Source organism: Canis lupus, chromosome 34, assembly GCF_011100685.1.
Source record: "Canis lupus familiaris isolate Mischka breed German Shepherd chromosome 34, alternate assembly UU_Cfam_GSD_1.0, whole genome shotgun sequence".
Classification (NCBI taxonomy): domain Eukaryota; kingdom Metazoa; phylum Chordata; class Mammalia; order Carnivora; family Canidae; genus Canis; species Canis lupus.
In genome coordinates this window covers 37,615,099-37,629,963 of record NC_049255.1, presented here as the reverse complement: position 1 = coordinate 37,629,963, position 14,865 = coordinate 37,615,099, and the positions used below count along the sequence as shown (strand labels likewise).

General features: G+C 37.9%; 1 long non-coding RNA gene across 1 annotated transcript; it reads left to right on the top strand.

Moving 5' to 3' along the window:
* Positions 1-290: 290 nt before the first annotated feature.
* LOC111093953 lies at positions 291-14,554 on the top strand. The gene is made up of 2 exons (XR_005383601.1): positions 291-506; positions 14,347-14,554. It is a non-coding gene; the product is annotated as an uncharacterized LOC111093953 (long non-coding RNA).
* The last annotated feature ends 311 nt before the right edge of the window (positions 14,555-14,865 follow it).

The following is a 14,865-nucleotide window of genomic DNA, read 5'->3' as shown; positions in this document are numbered from 1 at the left end:
TAGCTCACCATTGCTGCCTCTCCATGTATTAACTTTTTTTCTTGAGTGCAAAATCTTTCTTCATTTGATGTGTGATTTTTGGTACCAATTTTTTTTTTCTGCTGTCACCCAGTGACCTTCTGATTATTTCTGTTTGTTGGACATTTGGTAAAATGGCTCATGATTTTCTTTTCCATTACAACCCTTGCCACCATCATAGAAATCTTCAACTTTTGCATGAACAGCCTCCAAGATTCTTACGAATACGCGCCATAATTGAAAGTTCTAGAACAATGCTATTTTCTGGCAACTACCAATAAGAGTATGGAACTTTAAAGCAAAAATCATATACAAAGAAAGGAGATTACTTTTTCTTCTTTTAATATTGCCAAAGAGACTACCTTAGCTCTATAAAACTGCCCCACAGCTGGACTGTACGTGTGTAAGGTGCACGTAGCAAGGAGTAAGCTTTTTTAAGGTAACCATCTATGTGGAAACAGGTGAAGAAACAAAAGGATTAGTATAAGGTAAGAGGACACGTGGATTTTAGAAAAAGCCATAAACAGTTTTCAAAAACAAACCCCTGTCAATGTATGGATGTATATCAAAACCCATAAATGAGCACAGTGTGCATGTGCGCTCCCTCTTGCCAGGTGCAGGGGATAAGGGAAATGGTTCTTTGCCAGGCCCTGGGGATCCTCTTCCTCCTCATCTGGTGCTGCCATCTGCTGACCTCTTCTGCATCTCACACTTTCTATGTCCCGTATTAGATCGGAACCAAGGTTATTAATTTTAATAGCAGAAAATTCTCACACTCCCTGGAGAGAGCTGCCTTACATTCACATTCTTTGGAGGCTTTATCAGTGGTATTTCTATAACCTGTAGCTACTCCATTGTCTGCACAATTCTGGGATTTAAGAAGATTTGCTCTTCTTGCAACAGCTCTGAAAAATGCCAGCCACAGCCACTTATTGCCTGGGAATGGCCTTTCCGCTCTGCACGCTCTCTTCTCTGTGCCTTTTGACTCTCTCTGGGCCCCTCTGAACTGTGCGAGGGCGTAAGAGGCTAGCTTATTAAGCCTTCTGGCAGGAAGAGGGCAGTTTGGTCCATTTCTGTTCAACAAAATGTTATTGGAGCTTCCTATTTGAGTCCCACCTCACAAAGATCCCTTTCTGCACAGAAAACGTGGAGCCCTGATTACTTGATTGCAACACCCGATATTACTTCCAGCCTCCCTTACCCAGGTTGTACCGCTTAGCTGTTTGTGCTTTCTGGAGACTCTAGGTAGAAATGCTTCTGTGGAGGGAAAAAAAAAAATACCACAGTCTTAGAGTACTTTTCTGGATGATTTAGAAGAGCAAAATCTGACTTTTTAAGTTATGTGTATGTTTGAATCACTAAAATACTAAAATATCCTTTCAAAAATCACATGGTTTAGTCCACATGCGTTCTTAAAAATATTTTACCCCCCACCCCCACCCCCCTGGTGAGTTTAGGGCAGATTTTCAAATCTGTTCATGGAGAACCATGAACGCAAAGGATGGCTGGGACCCGTGCATTTCCAGGTACAATCTGGGTCCTGCTTCATCCTATCATTCCTGGGTCCCCCTCCAGATCCACTGATCACAAATGCTGTGGAGAGAGGCCTGAGAATCTGCATTTGCAACCTGCTAATTAGGCGCTCCTTAGGCATGAAGTTGAAAATCAATGTGCACATGGAGGCTGCATTAGTTAGCTCTATGCTGGCTATGCATGAGCATCCTCTGCAGAGCTTTTAAAAAATACAAATGCCTGTCCCAGACCCCAGACCCATAGTGACTCAGAGTCTTCACAACTAAAGCTTCCGAAAGCTTCTGATAGAGAGCTCAAGAATGTCTGCATTAGGCAGATACAGATTTTATTGATTGACAATAACAGCTGTTATTATTAAATACATGCTAAGCAGACACCTAGGTGGCTCAGGTCACAATTCCCGGGTCCTGGGATAGAGCCATGCACAGGGGCTCCTTGCTCTGTGGGGAGCCTGCTTCTCCTTCTGCCTGCCACCCCCCTGCTTCTTCTCTCTCTCTCTCTCTCTCTCTCTCTCTGTCAAATAAATAAATAAAACCTGGGGATCGCTGGGTGGTTCAGCAGTTTGGCGCCTGCCTTCAGCTCAGGGTGTGATCCTGGAGTCCCAGGATCGAGTCCCACGTCAGGCTCCCTGCAGGGAGCCTGCTTCTCTGTCTGCCTCTCTCTATCTCTGTGTGTCTTTCATGAATAAATAAATAAAAACAAATAAATAAATAAAATCTTTTAAAAATAAATAAATAAATAAATGAATACATGATAAGCAAAGTGCCTAGCACTTAATCCTCACCACAACGCTGTGAGTTTGGCAGTACAATTACACATTCACTATTGTTGCTGTTTTTCAACACGTAGCTTGGAGAGCCTGAAGGATTCACACAGTGAGGGAGTTGTAGGAATGGGATTGGAATGTGTTCAGTCTGACTCTTAAGGGCTGGCCTGCTCTTCTGGACTATCACACCGGGCCAGGCCTCCTGCTATCAGTTTGTTTGCTTTGAATTTAATGTATTTATTTGCTGCTATCAGTTTTTTACAGCTGCCATTTTAGATGTTAGTACAGATTTTCTTTCCTCGGTCTGCTTTTCTCCTTTCTGGTTTCAAAATTAGCCCGATCTTTCTCTGTTGTGGCTCTTCAGCTTTCCTTTGTAATTGTTGATGTAGAATGAATTCCCTGAGCTACCTAACTAGTATGCTGCTCGTGCCCAGAGCGTTTTATGAGAGAAGGAGTCTTAACTATAATGTTTCATGGCTTAGCTTATTGCTAGAGAAATGGTCTTCACCTGCAATAGAAATATTTCGATTATTACATTTAGTCCAATACACCAGGCGAGATGCTTCACATGTGCTCCTTTAACAAAGTTCTCTAACTCTGGTTTACCTGTTATCCTATATTGTTGTAATGATATAGTTAGACTGTTTTACCAGACTATGAACTTTCTGAGAAAGGAGGTGGTGTCTCTTATTTCCACATGCCCAAGGATGGTAGACTGAAGGAAGGCCATCAGAATAAGGCATTGAGAAGCCAATAGGGAGGCCTGGGTGGCTCAGTGGTTGAGCGTGTGCCTTTGGCTCAGGGTGTGATCCCGGGGTCCTGGGATCGAGTCCTGCATCAGGCTTCATCTGGGGAGCCTGCTTCTCCCTCTATGTCTCTGCCTTTCTCTGGGTGTCACTCATGAATGAATGAATGAATAAATAAATAAATAAATAAATAAGTAAATAAATAAATAAATCTTAAAAAAAAGAAGCAAATAGTTCTGTGTACCACTTATACCACCAAACTTCCACCATATGTATGTATACACATGACTTAATTTTGCAGAGCTCTGACTCCTTTGTTTGTAGCAGGAATAATAATGTCTATCTGTTGTGCTTATTCAAGAGAGGTAAGAGGGATAATAAATAATAAATAGCTTTGCTAACAACATAGCATAGTATGCTAGAAAGTGACGGGTACAATAGAAATGAAAACTGTGGGGCATACAGGGCGTAATCAGTTGTGACAAGGAGAATGAGTTAGAATAACATAGGATGGTCAGGTTAGAACTCAGTAAGATAGTAATATTTGAACAAAGCTTGAGGAAATGATGAAATTAGCACATGGATACCTGAGAAAGGAGTATTGTAAGCAGAGGGAAGAGTCAGTGCAAAGACACTAAGGCAGAAGTGTGCCTGGTAATGTTTTAGGAATAGCTGGAAGCCAATGTGGTTAGAGCAGAGTAAGAGAGAAGTCAGAAGATCAGTGATTCTCAAACTTTAATGTGCATAAGAATTGTCTGGCATGAGGAATGAGATTTTGCATTTCTAAAATGCCCCCAGGTAATAACAATGCTGTAGGCCCATGGCCTAGGCTTTGAGTAGCAAGGATTTAGATGACTCTCACTCTGAAGAGTGAGAAGGCAATCAAATTGTGGAAGTATGATATTATCGTGACATGGTAGTAAGCACTCAGTTGAGGCTGGAGTCATGCATTTAACGCAGTGTGGTTATGTGTTTTCTTCAGTCACATTCAGCTATACAGAGACAGGCGTGAAGCTGGCAAAGAGTTGGGTTTAACTAAGATGGTAGGGGATCCCTGGGTGGCTCAGCGGTTTTGCGCCTGCCTTTGGCCCAGGGCGTGATCCTGGAGTCCTGGGATCGAGTCCCGCGTCGGGCTCCCTGCATGGAGCCTGCTTCTCCATCTGCCTGTGTCTTTGCCTCTCTCTATGTCTATCATAAATAAATAAATCTTTTAAAAAAATAATAACTAAGATGGTAGTTTTGCCCTGATGAAGGGAGAGAACCCAATGGAATCAAGCGTGTATACAGGAGTTGGTATAGTGATTAACCACAGGATTTAATATGGGTAATGACATAGCCTGGGGTAGTTGGTGGGAAGTCAGGCAGGCCTTGTGGCACTTCACACTTAATAGGAGATGGTCTTAAGCCATAGATACCAAACATGTGATCTCACCCTTCATAGGGTCAATGGTTCCTGCGATGGGTGGTTTCAACAGTTTAATGGAGACAGAGCCCTTTCAAAACCACTTGCACTGAAGTGTCAGTGATGTCAGGAAGTCTGTAGTGATGATGCATAGATGCTGCCTAATGCTCCCCACACACACAGTAATACGCTATCCTGTTAAGAAATGAACATTTGAGCTTTAGAAAGTATCTCATGCTGCCTTTTTATTTTACCTTGCTCATCACTGTTTCAGTATCTGCTGTCCATAACCTTCAATTGAAGGTTTGTTTATATGTAATCATGACAGCAGGTAAATCCGTGGCTGACTCTTTAAAACTTACTTAGCCACCATTGCAAAGACTTCCTGCTTATCCAAAAGGAAATCCCAAGTGCTGCTGAGTTATAAACTATTACACAGAACTCTTTTCTCCTTTGCTTTATATCTCAGTTTACTTGTTTTTCACCTTGCTGTCTTGTTTCAATGCTGGGATCCATTCTAGTTTTGATTTTGGCCTCTAATTCTAGGAGATTGAACATTTTTCCTAATCTTCCACTCATCTTTAGCATCTAGACCTTTTCTACTGAAGATTTTTCTGGGTTAGTTTGTCCCTCAGGCCTTATTATTACATTGTTTTTAATTAGGATTCCCTGAATCAGTTACAGACCCCTCCTCTCCTAATTCTCATTTTCCTTAACATCAGTAAGAGAAAAGATCCTATTAATTCCCATTGCTCTCTCCCTTCTTTCTTCTTTTCTCCCTTTTAATCTCATTATTTCCTTTTACATAATACATGCTACCCTTTCACACACACACACACACACACACACACACACACACACACAAATCTCATTTTGCCTAGACTTTAATCTTCCTCTTTTCCTGTTGAAGAACTAATCAATTACAACATGAGGCTGTAATGTTCAATCCTCATTTTATCCAGGCTTGTTCATTTGTTTATTTCAAGTGTCTACAGGAAACAAGTCTCCATGATAGAAAGGAAATGGGCAGAGGTGATGCTGTGTGTGCATGTTTTCTCCAGTTGTCTTCAGATTTGGACCAAAGCCTGAGGTTTTAGGATGCCTGGTCTCCAGATAGCCAAGCTTTACTGTAATAAGCAAATTGTACATAGAGATTAACTCTAATAGCTACATCGGGAAATAACATTAACTCTGCAATTAAGACAAAAACTTTATATACACGGAAATGGAAGGGTTCTTTATGGAATCATAACCATTTTTACAACTGGATGGCACTGAGAGATCTTTCAGATAAATCCTGAAATGAGAGAAATTAAATATGTTCTTATCTATATATGCGATCACCTCCATCACTTGGAGGAATCTTACTATAAGCCATACTGGAATGAAACATGAGTTTCATGAATTCACATGTGTCTATTGATAAGGCCTTAAAACATTTACATCTGACTCTTTTGTTTCCATAACACTTGATTCCCATCTTTATTACTCTGCTTCATAAGGTTGTGTTGAGGATGGAATAAGTAAATATGTAGCCCAGAGGAAGCTCTGTATAAGTCTCTGATATTATTCCTCATCATTAGAAAGGACAGTATCTTGGAAAGGGAATATGAAGATTCTATTCCGGCCATTGCAAAAGAGTATCTTTAGTGATTTATCCATTAGTGTCCAGAATTTAGTCATTATTTCCTTTTTGAAAGGTTGATCATCTCCCCCTGATTACATCGATATTGCCCAGTTTCTGGATCTAACAAGGGTGGCAAACACACTTTGGAGTACAGTAAGTTGGCCCATACCACCAATCCTGCAAGGCCACTTGCCTGATGATTGTGTCCATGCTAAAGCTCTTCCATTTAACACACATTTCTTGTTCACTTGCCTGCTTTCTTCATTAGATTCTGAGTTCCCCAGGACAGGAACCAAATGTATTTATGTAGGTGTTACCACTAGGCAGGCGTGTTCTTCTTATATCCGAATAGAATTTGAATGTTGTGCTGAAATATAAACATCTTGAAGTCAAGGTTTATATCTCATTTATATTCGCAGTGCTAGTTTGTAGTGTAATGCCCAGTTCACAGCAGGCAGTAAGTGGATGTTGGTTGCACCTAACTAAATAAATGTTGAGGTTCTCTTATGATAAATCTAGACAATTTTCAAGATGTAATATCAGGGTCTCATAGTGCTCAGTTGATGAAGGCTCATTGGCACAATAGCTCACAGAAAGGAGCTAAGTTCATCTTTTTCTTTTTAAATAAAATCAAAACCATTATACACAGATGTCCATTATTTCATCTTAACAATTAAAAAGAGGGACACCTAAATGGCTCAGTCAGGTAGCCAACTCTTAATTTTGGATCAGATAATGATCTCTTCCTCTTCCACTGCCATCCCTCCCTCCCTAAAAAAATAATAATCAAATTAAAATTAAAAATATAGAAATGAAATATGTTTTGCAACTTTTTTTAAGAACAAAAATTTTCTTACTTGTTTCTATAACAATAAAATGGCTTTTACATGTCAATGATTCCCTAAGAAAATAAAAGTAAGGATAATCAAATGATATTTTACAAACCTTTAGTGAGTGTTGGAGCACCAACCTACCCAAAGCAAGGTCTGCTTGTTTCATAGTTTCTGTGCAGAACTGTGTTTTTGCACAGGGAGGAAGGACTGGTCATTTTTTAAATTGATTACTGTTTCACACCATAGATTTTTTTTTAAGATTTTTTTTTTTTTATTATTTGAGAGAGAGGGAGAGAATATATGAAACAAGGAGAGCTTGCTTTGACATGTTGTCCCAAATAAAAGATACTATGATAGAATGATGGTTCCTCCGAGGATGTCCACATCCTCATCCCAGAACCCTACTTGGAAAAAAGAAAATGCAGACGTGATTCAGTAAAGGATCTTCAAATGGAGAGATTATCCAAATGGATCCAATGTAATTACAAGGGTCCTTATACAGGAAAGAGAGAGAAGAGTCAGAGTTAGAGAAGCAGATATAACAACAGAAGCTGAAGTCAAATTGATGCAGCCATGAGCCAATGAATGCAGGCAGCTTGTTAGAAGATAGACAAAGAAATAACAGATTCTCCTCTAGAGCTTTGAGGAAAAAAAACATAGCTCTTCTGACACCTTGATTTTAGCCACAAAAGACCCATTTCAGATTTCTGATCCCCAGAAGTGTAAGAAAATAAATTTGTGTTAACTTTAAACCACCAAATTTGTGGTAATTTGTTACAGCAGCAATAGGAAATTAACACAGATACTATAATCAAAATTCAGTTTTTGGTGAAAATGTAAAACTAGGCTTCTGGGTCCTGAGAGGCCCCAAGAAGTCCAGGCAAAATGGGAATATTGAAGTGATCTTACTCATAGGATGGACCACACAGGGCATCCTAAAATCAAAGTTCACAAGGGGCTAAAAAGGTGCTAAGGACACATGGTCTCCTAGAAGTAGTCCAAGAGGTATGTGTGAGAAAAGAAAATGGGACATTTAACTTCAAAATTCGCCCAAGTGTGTGATTCTTGGCAACAGTTATATACAATTTTTCCAAGAAATAAGGAGGAAAATGACTATTTATCAGCTAGAATCTGACTTTATATCATATAGTTTAACCCACAAACATTTTGTATCTAGTATTTAATTATTGCTCATCAATCCCCATCTTGGTTTGTCTCGAACAATGCATTCCCACTTTATCCTAAAGTTACTCCGTCCTGATTTGACCCAAGTTCAGATGAGCACATAAAATAGAGCAGAATTGCACAGTTAGGATTTAGCAGGTCAAAAACTCAGGGAAAACAACAAAAGATCTTGAATTTTACTTTCAAAGAAATATGTGTGAATGAATATGCCCAAATGATAGTGTATCAACCTAAGCCTACGTCCTTTGTTATTGACTTTTCATATATAATTACTTTTGCCTTTACCTATGTAAAATACAGTGATTAAAAGTATATCTTTGAGTCAATCAACTTTGACCAATACCTTGCTTATCTGCCCTTCCAGTTACTTAACACATCTGTGCTTTAGTTCCATCGTCTATAAAGTAGTGCTAATGATAGCATCCAGCTCAACATGTTGTTGAAAGGATTTAATGGAAAAAATAGATTTAAGACACTCAGTAGGGTTTAACTAAAACTCAATTAAAGGTAGGTAATATTAGTTTTATTATTATTATTATTATTATTAAACTAATTCATTCACATCTAACAACTATTCACTATATTCTAGAAATCAATTTGCTAAACAAAAATGTGTACGATACATTTTATCATAGGAGCTTAAGCTATAAACTAAACGTTATGATACTAACCTCTGACAGGTCTTTCTTGCCTTTAATCTAATTACCTGTCCAGGTGCAAAACAAAACAACAACACCAAAAGAATATTTAGAGTGTTTGAATGTTCTCTTTGGAAAATTGTGAGGTGTTTTTTTTAAGTTCAAACATATTTTCCTTCTATCCTTTCATCAGTTATTTGGTGATTTGCCAATATGAACCTCATAAGAAATGCACTAGATAGACTTATTTCCTAACTAGTCTGCATTTTTTATGGGCCATTTTTTATACTTCTAACACTATATGCATGGATAATACTGCAGGTTGCTCTCCCCAATTAAACTGTTCCTTGATGAAAGACACCATCTTATTTATCTTGAAATATAGTATATATTAGGTGCTCCACATGCTATGTGATTGAGTAAATGAATGAGAATTATTTAAAAAATAAAAGTCAGTTACTGTATTCTGAGCCCTAATTGCACCTAATTCCTCAATGGTGAATCTATGATTTAAGTTCTCCAGACTAACCAATAATAGATTTTGCATTTTCTATTACCTTCCCAGTAAAAGATATGTCAAGGGTACTGACCGATGGCTTAGGGCTAGACTAACATATTGCTTACTGCAAGTAATATATAGAAATTAACTGAGAATCAAGAATTCTGATTTTATTTTTCTTATTAGCTCACTATATGTTAAGACTACAGGCAATCAATATTTTAATCATTCCCACCATAAAAAGTAAAGTAATAGGTTTTTTTCGGAAAAGGGCCTATCTCATCCCTCTTTTCAAATAACTTGACCCTTCACCCCCCACCAATTCTGATAGGTCAGATTTGACTGGATTGCTGTTCATCATTTTGAATGGTCATACTGTGGCTTAACAGGGAATAAATCACACTCTAAAGCTGATAGACTTTCAATACGCAACCCAGTGAAAAAAGGATACATTTTCACAAATTACACTGTAAAACTGTTGGGCTATAGTTTCCAGGGACATGACTTATGTAAGTAAATGTATGCATATTACAAAGAAAATTAACCAAAAACTATCATAATCTATTGTCCAGTGCCTATTAAAACACTCCATCATGAAATGTCTGTGTACAATAATTTATCTTTATAGGATTTTACAAAAACCCTGGGGCCAAAATATTTCAAAATAGAATTATCAGGGACACCCGGGTGGCTCAGTGATTGAGCATCCGCCTTCAGCTCAGGTTGTGATCCCAGGTCCCCGGATCGAGTCCCGCAGGGAGCCTGCTTCTCCCTCTGCCTATATCTCTGCCTCTCTCTCTGTGTCTCTCATGAATAAATAAAATCTTAAAAAAAAAAAATAGAATTATCAATGACCAATACAAGTCTATTTTATTTAATCACCCAATCTGTAAATTGCTGTGTTGGAGAATCAGCAAGCATGCAACAAACTTGCTAAGTAGAGAGATTGGAAAGTGAAAACCTTTGGGTAAGGATCTCCATTTGGATAGAGAAGAAGAAACTATGGTTGTTAGCAGCAAAACACATAAAACTGCACGTGGTCGGCTGCATAATAGACGTTAAGAATGCCAGCTATTTAAATAACAACTTTGAAAGCATGTTAAAAGGCAGCGGAAATAAAAAACTGTTTCCTCCTTTGACAACTACCTAGACCACACTTTTCTTGTAAAAACAGTAGAGGATATGCCGCCAACTAAAATGAAAGCTTTGTTTCTCCTCTTTCGCATATGGCCTCTCAATTGATGTATAAAATATTTTGGGAAACAAAGCATAAAAGAGTCAAAATTACCAGGTTGATTTTGCTCTCAAAAACAGTTTTCTTCCACTTTTTGTGTAGTCTGCCAAGCTCATCATACTTCTGGCAGATGTAAGGCACCTCTTTTGAATCCGTTTCATGAAGCTGGTTAACGCTACTAGCAGCCACTGTTACCTGGCAATACACAGCCGAGGTTTTTATTATTTCTATTAATCAATGAGGTGAACTGACATTTAGAATGTGCATATAACTGGTGACTTTCCCCCTGTAATCAAAAGATTTTAAAGGTATTTGGAAGATGTTTAAGAAGGACCCTGATTCGTTAAGAGTCAAGGATTTAGAATCAAATTATCTTAATTGTTTCAGTGTATTACAAAGGACAAGCTTTCCCTGTAAAAAAAATAGGTAAGAAATTATTTTTTTTTTACCTTTGAGTTCCATGTATGTCCTCTTCCTTCTCCTTATTCCCCCCTCTTCCTTGTCTCTCTCTTACTCTCTTTCTTGCCAAAATCCTTTAAAATTTAAAATTCCTTAGCTTGCGGGCTACATCTGGCCCACAGGTGTCATTTGCTGACGCCTGAATTAATTCATTCAGCGACTCTTAAGTGATAAGGCCACCACCCTCATGAAACCAGCTGAAGCAGATGAATGAAAAAGTAGTCGGAGCGCAATGTGTGTGGTGCTGCGATGTTGTATGGTTTGCCACACTCAACCCAGACATTGAAAGTGAGACAATTTGTGATAAAATGGGTTAGTAGAGGAGGTGGAGATTAGAAGTAAAAAATTTCTAGGGAGAGAGAACAACCTGTCCAAAGTCCTAAAACAGAAAGACGGAGTTGGTATAATTGAGGAATTACATGATTGTACATGACTTAGAATTGTGAGAACATCGGGGAGGAGGGTGGGAGAGCCTTGGAGACAGAGCTTGCGATTATAAGCCGTGTTGAGTTTAATCAAGGAGCCAATGGGAAGGCATTAAAACAATTTAATAGCAATATAAAGTGAGAAGATTTGGATTTTAAAAATAGCCCTTTGGTTGCAAAGAGGGGATGAAGTTGGAGAAATTCAAAACAGGAGGGAGATCACCACTTAGGAAACAGTGGCGGTGAGACATGGAAAAGTGTAAGTAAAATTGAGTAACCAAATGTGGAAGGACTCAGGTTAAAATCCCATTTTAAAGTCACTCACTCTCTTGGCATCTGAAAAACCTGAACTAATGATATTTCCTACCTATTTATCTTAGAAAGTTTTTGTGAAGCTTAAGTGAAATGATGTTTATAAAATGACTTAGCAACTCTCAAGCGCTGTACTTTTCATTATTAGGATTATTTAAGTTAAAATTTTTACACACAATAACCTTGATAAAATTATACCTCGAATAACATTCAAGGAGGAATGGATATTTGCAAACCCTATTTTATCTTTTCACCTAAATGTAGAGGCTCAGAATTCGCTCCAGCAAATCCTCCTGGTGGTTTGGGGTCTATCATAAGCGGATTCTAGATATCTAGCCCCCTTGTAGCCTCCCTAAGTTTACTTTAGAACTGGAAAACCTGCAAATTAATGATTATCTAAAGGTATACCCCAGAATTGCTAAGGAACACTGCCTTTGTTCAGATTAGAAAAGAAATATCATAACTGTTTAGTATAAACTTCCAGGGTATCCAAAGAGAGCAAAGAATGGAACTTCTTTGTTTGGAACAAGCAGAGATTATTTTTTTCCTTCGGAGAGATAAGGGGAAAGGAAGGTGAGGAGGAAATAGGGGGCAGTGAAGAGAGGGACCTAGGAAGTAACTCCTGCATGGGGAAGCAGCCAGGAGAGGAACCCACAGAACTACAGAAATTTCAATCTTACAGTGTTGACTGCATGAGAGACAGAGACTACTCCACCTTTTCCCATTACTCAGCTTCTTCCACACATCAGAAATACCTTAGTCATGCCATATTTGTGGATATTTTGTGAGAAGCGGATGTTGTAGTTAATGATTGTGGTTGTGGGCAGAAATAGGCAAGGGAGTTGCATTTTTAAGAGAGAAGAGTGTGGAAATAGGAGGTCCAGTAATAGAGGAGGAGATCATGAGAATTCAAATCCCCTGCATATCTGAAGAAAGTTCGAGAGAGTTTTGGATTTGGATAAGTCATGGAGATCAATTGAGGTCTTATAGACAGTTCATAGAACTCCAAGGAGCAGAGGGCTTCTCACCTGATGCTTTGGTTGCAGATTATTATGGATTATCAGGAAGCCTTGTTTCAGGTGACCAACTCTACAGCTAAAAATGTTTGCAACCACCTACTGATGTGGAGCGTTTAACGATAACCAGCTACTAACGCCACTGAATTATGAGAGTATATATTCTTCATACTTAGTAGTAGTAGTACCATCTATTAAATATCTAGATAAACTTCAAGTTTCCTGTGAGCCTATGCTTTGTTTTTGAAAATTCTCTATTTTATCTCTTTCTTCATATATAAAAGTGTAAAATATGAGAAATATATGGATTTCTTTCCATATAATCATTTGAATACTACAAATATGAAGCAACATTTATATGACTTCTGGGAAGAAGATATTAGTTTATTCACTGTATTGATGGAGCAATGAAATGAATAAAATATTAATAGCTAATGTAACTCAGTGATGTTCTAAGAAGTAGTAAGCTTCGTAGCCCTTTCTTGCACACTGGAACTACAAACCATCTTTAGCGCATAGAAGATAGAACACTGGACTAAACCCATGGTTTAATTACCAGGTCTATGAATAGGAAGCTCTGGGGCCCTGAATAAGTCGATTTGCTTCTCTGAGTCTCTGTTTTTCATCTGTAAGATGGATTGTTGAATATAATGATTTTTAAATATTACGATTCTAAAATTGTATTTCTTTTGTGAATTACAATGGAAAGACCAGAAATCTGCTATGTGTTTATACTGTTGTCATCGTGACAGTCAGAAATTTCTCTCAGCATCTCAGAAATTCATCGTTATATAGATGGAATCACTTATTAACCCTTGCAACTCTTAAGATTATAAAATAACAGTTGCAAGGGATCTCGGAGTGCATTCCATTAAAATTCTACTTTGGTACCATATGATCAATATATTTCAAAGTTGTCTTAATTCTAGAACATCTCCCATGACAGAGAATTCATTAATAATGACATCTATGTGCCTATTTGCTGTAACAGGTCCTATGACTTGTTCGAGACATTTGTTTTGATGTCAGTTTAAGATGATAACCGTTAGAGACTTTACCGTAAAGATAATGAAATGCTCCTCTCCTTCTTGCTCTGTGATTATAGATCCAAAAAAGGGTGCTGTTTTCTCTTTTTTCTCCAGTTCATTATCTACCCTGTTATTTTCCTTTTATTTCTGATTTTCACACATGCACACACACACACACACACACACACACACACACACACACACACAGATTCTTCCCAACAAATAGATAGAAGAAATATCGTGCCCCAGTAAGTAGATCAGTGAGGTCATATAATGCTAATATGGAAGGAGCTGGCTTCTCTCCATCTATACATAACAATGCATGGGCAGTCAGAGCGAGATTCATGCTCTTTAATTTTTTGTCACTTCTAATGCAGTAGCAGATCAAAAACAGGAATAGGCATTTTGGTTTTAAGATGACATTGACACATCGTAGGCATTTGTCTTAAGAAAAATTTGTAAATAACATGCTCTTACCTTGACATGGATGGTATTTTGAATACCAAACAGCCCTTTTTTGAGTACAGATTTGCAGCCTTTATTCCTGAAAATATTTCAATAACTATAACTAAATAAAAGGCTCAAAGCTCAATATTCTCTCTTTCTCTCTCTCTTTCACTAACAGAAAAATGTTGAAAGTGGACTCATAGTTCAATATGAGAGAGGTGCCAAATGAGTGAAAGAACCAGTTACAGAGAAGAAACAGTAGAGCCTGGGCAAGTTGCCTAAAGGAGCACTTAGGTTGACCTTCATATTGGAATTGAAAATGTGAATTATTTTCTCTTCATTTTTTTTCTTCTGGATTCTAACAATAAAGACAGTCTTTAAACTTGTGTTGTTTCGTGTTCTTTTATCAAGGCAGAAAAAGGCAACAAGAGAGCAGGCTTTCATGTCAGAAAGCCCAGCACTTGAATCCAAGTACCACTACTAGTTATATGATCCTTCTGAATATACTTAATCAGTTTAATTTCCGTTTTCTCATTGAGAAATTAATTATGAAAATAATTCTCTTATATGGTATTATGAGAATTAAACAAGAAAATTACCTATAAATGTTATGCTATGTACCTTGTACAAAGGCTTTTTTTAATAAAACATATCTATTATTGTTATTTGAATATACTGAGTACATATATTGAATTTG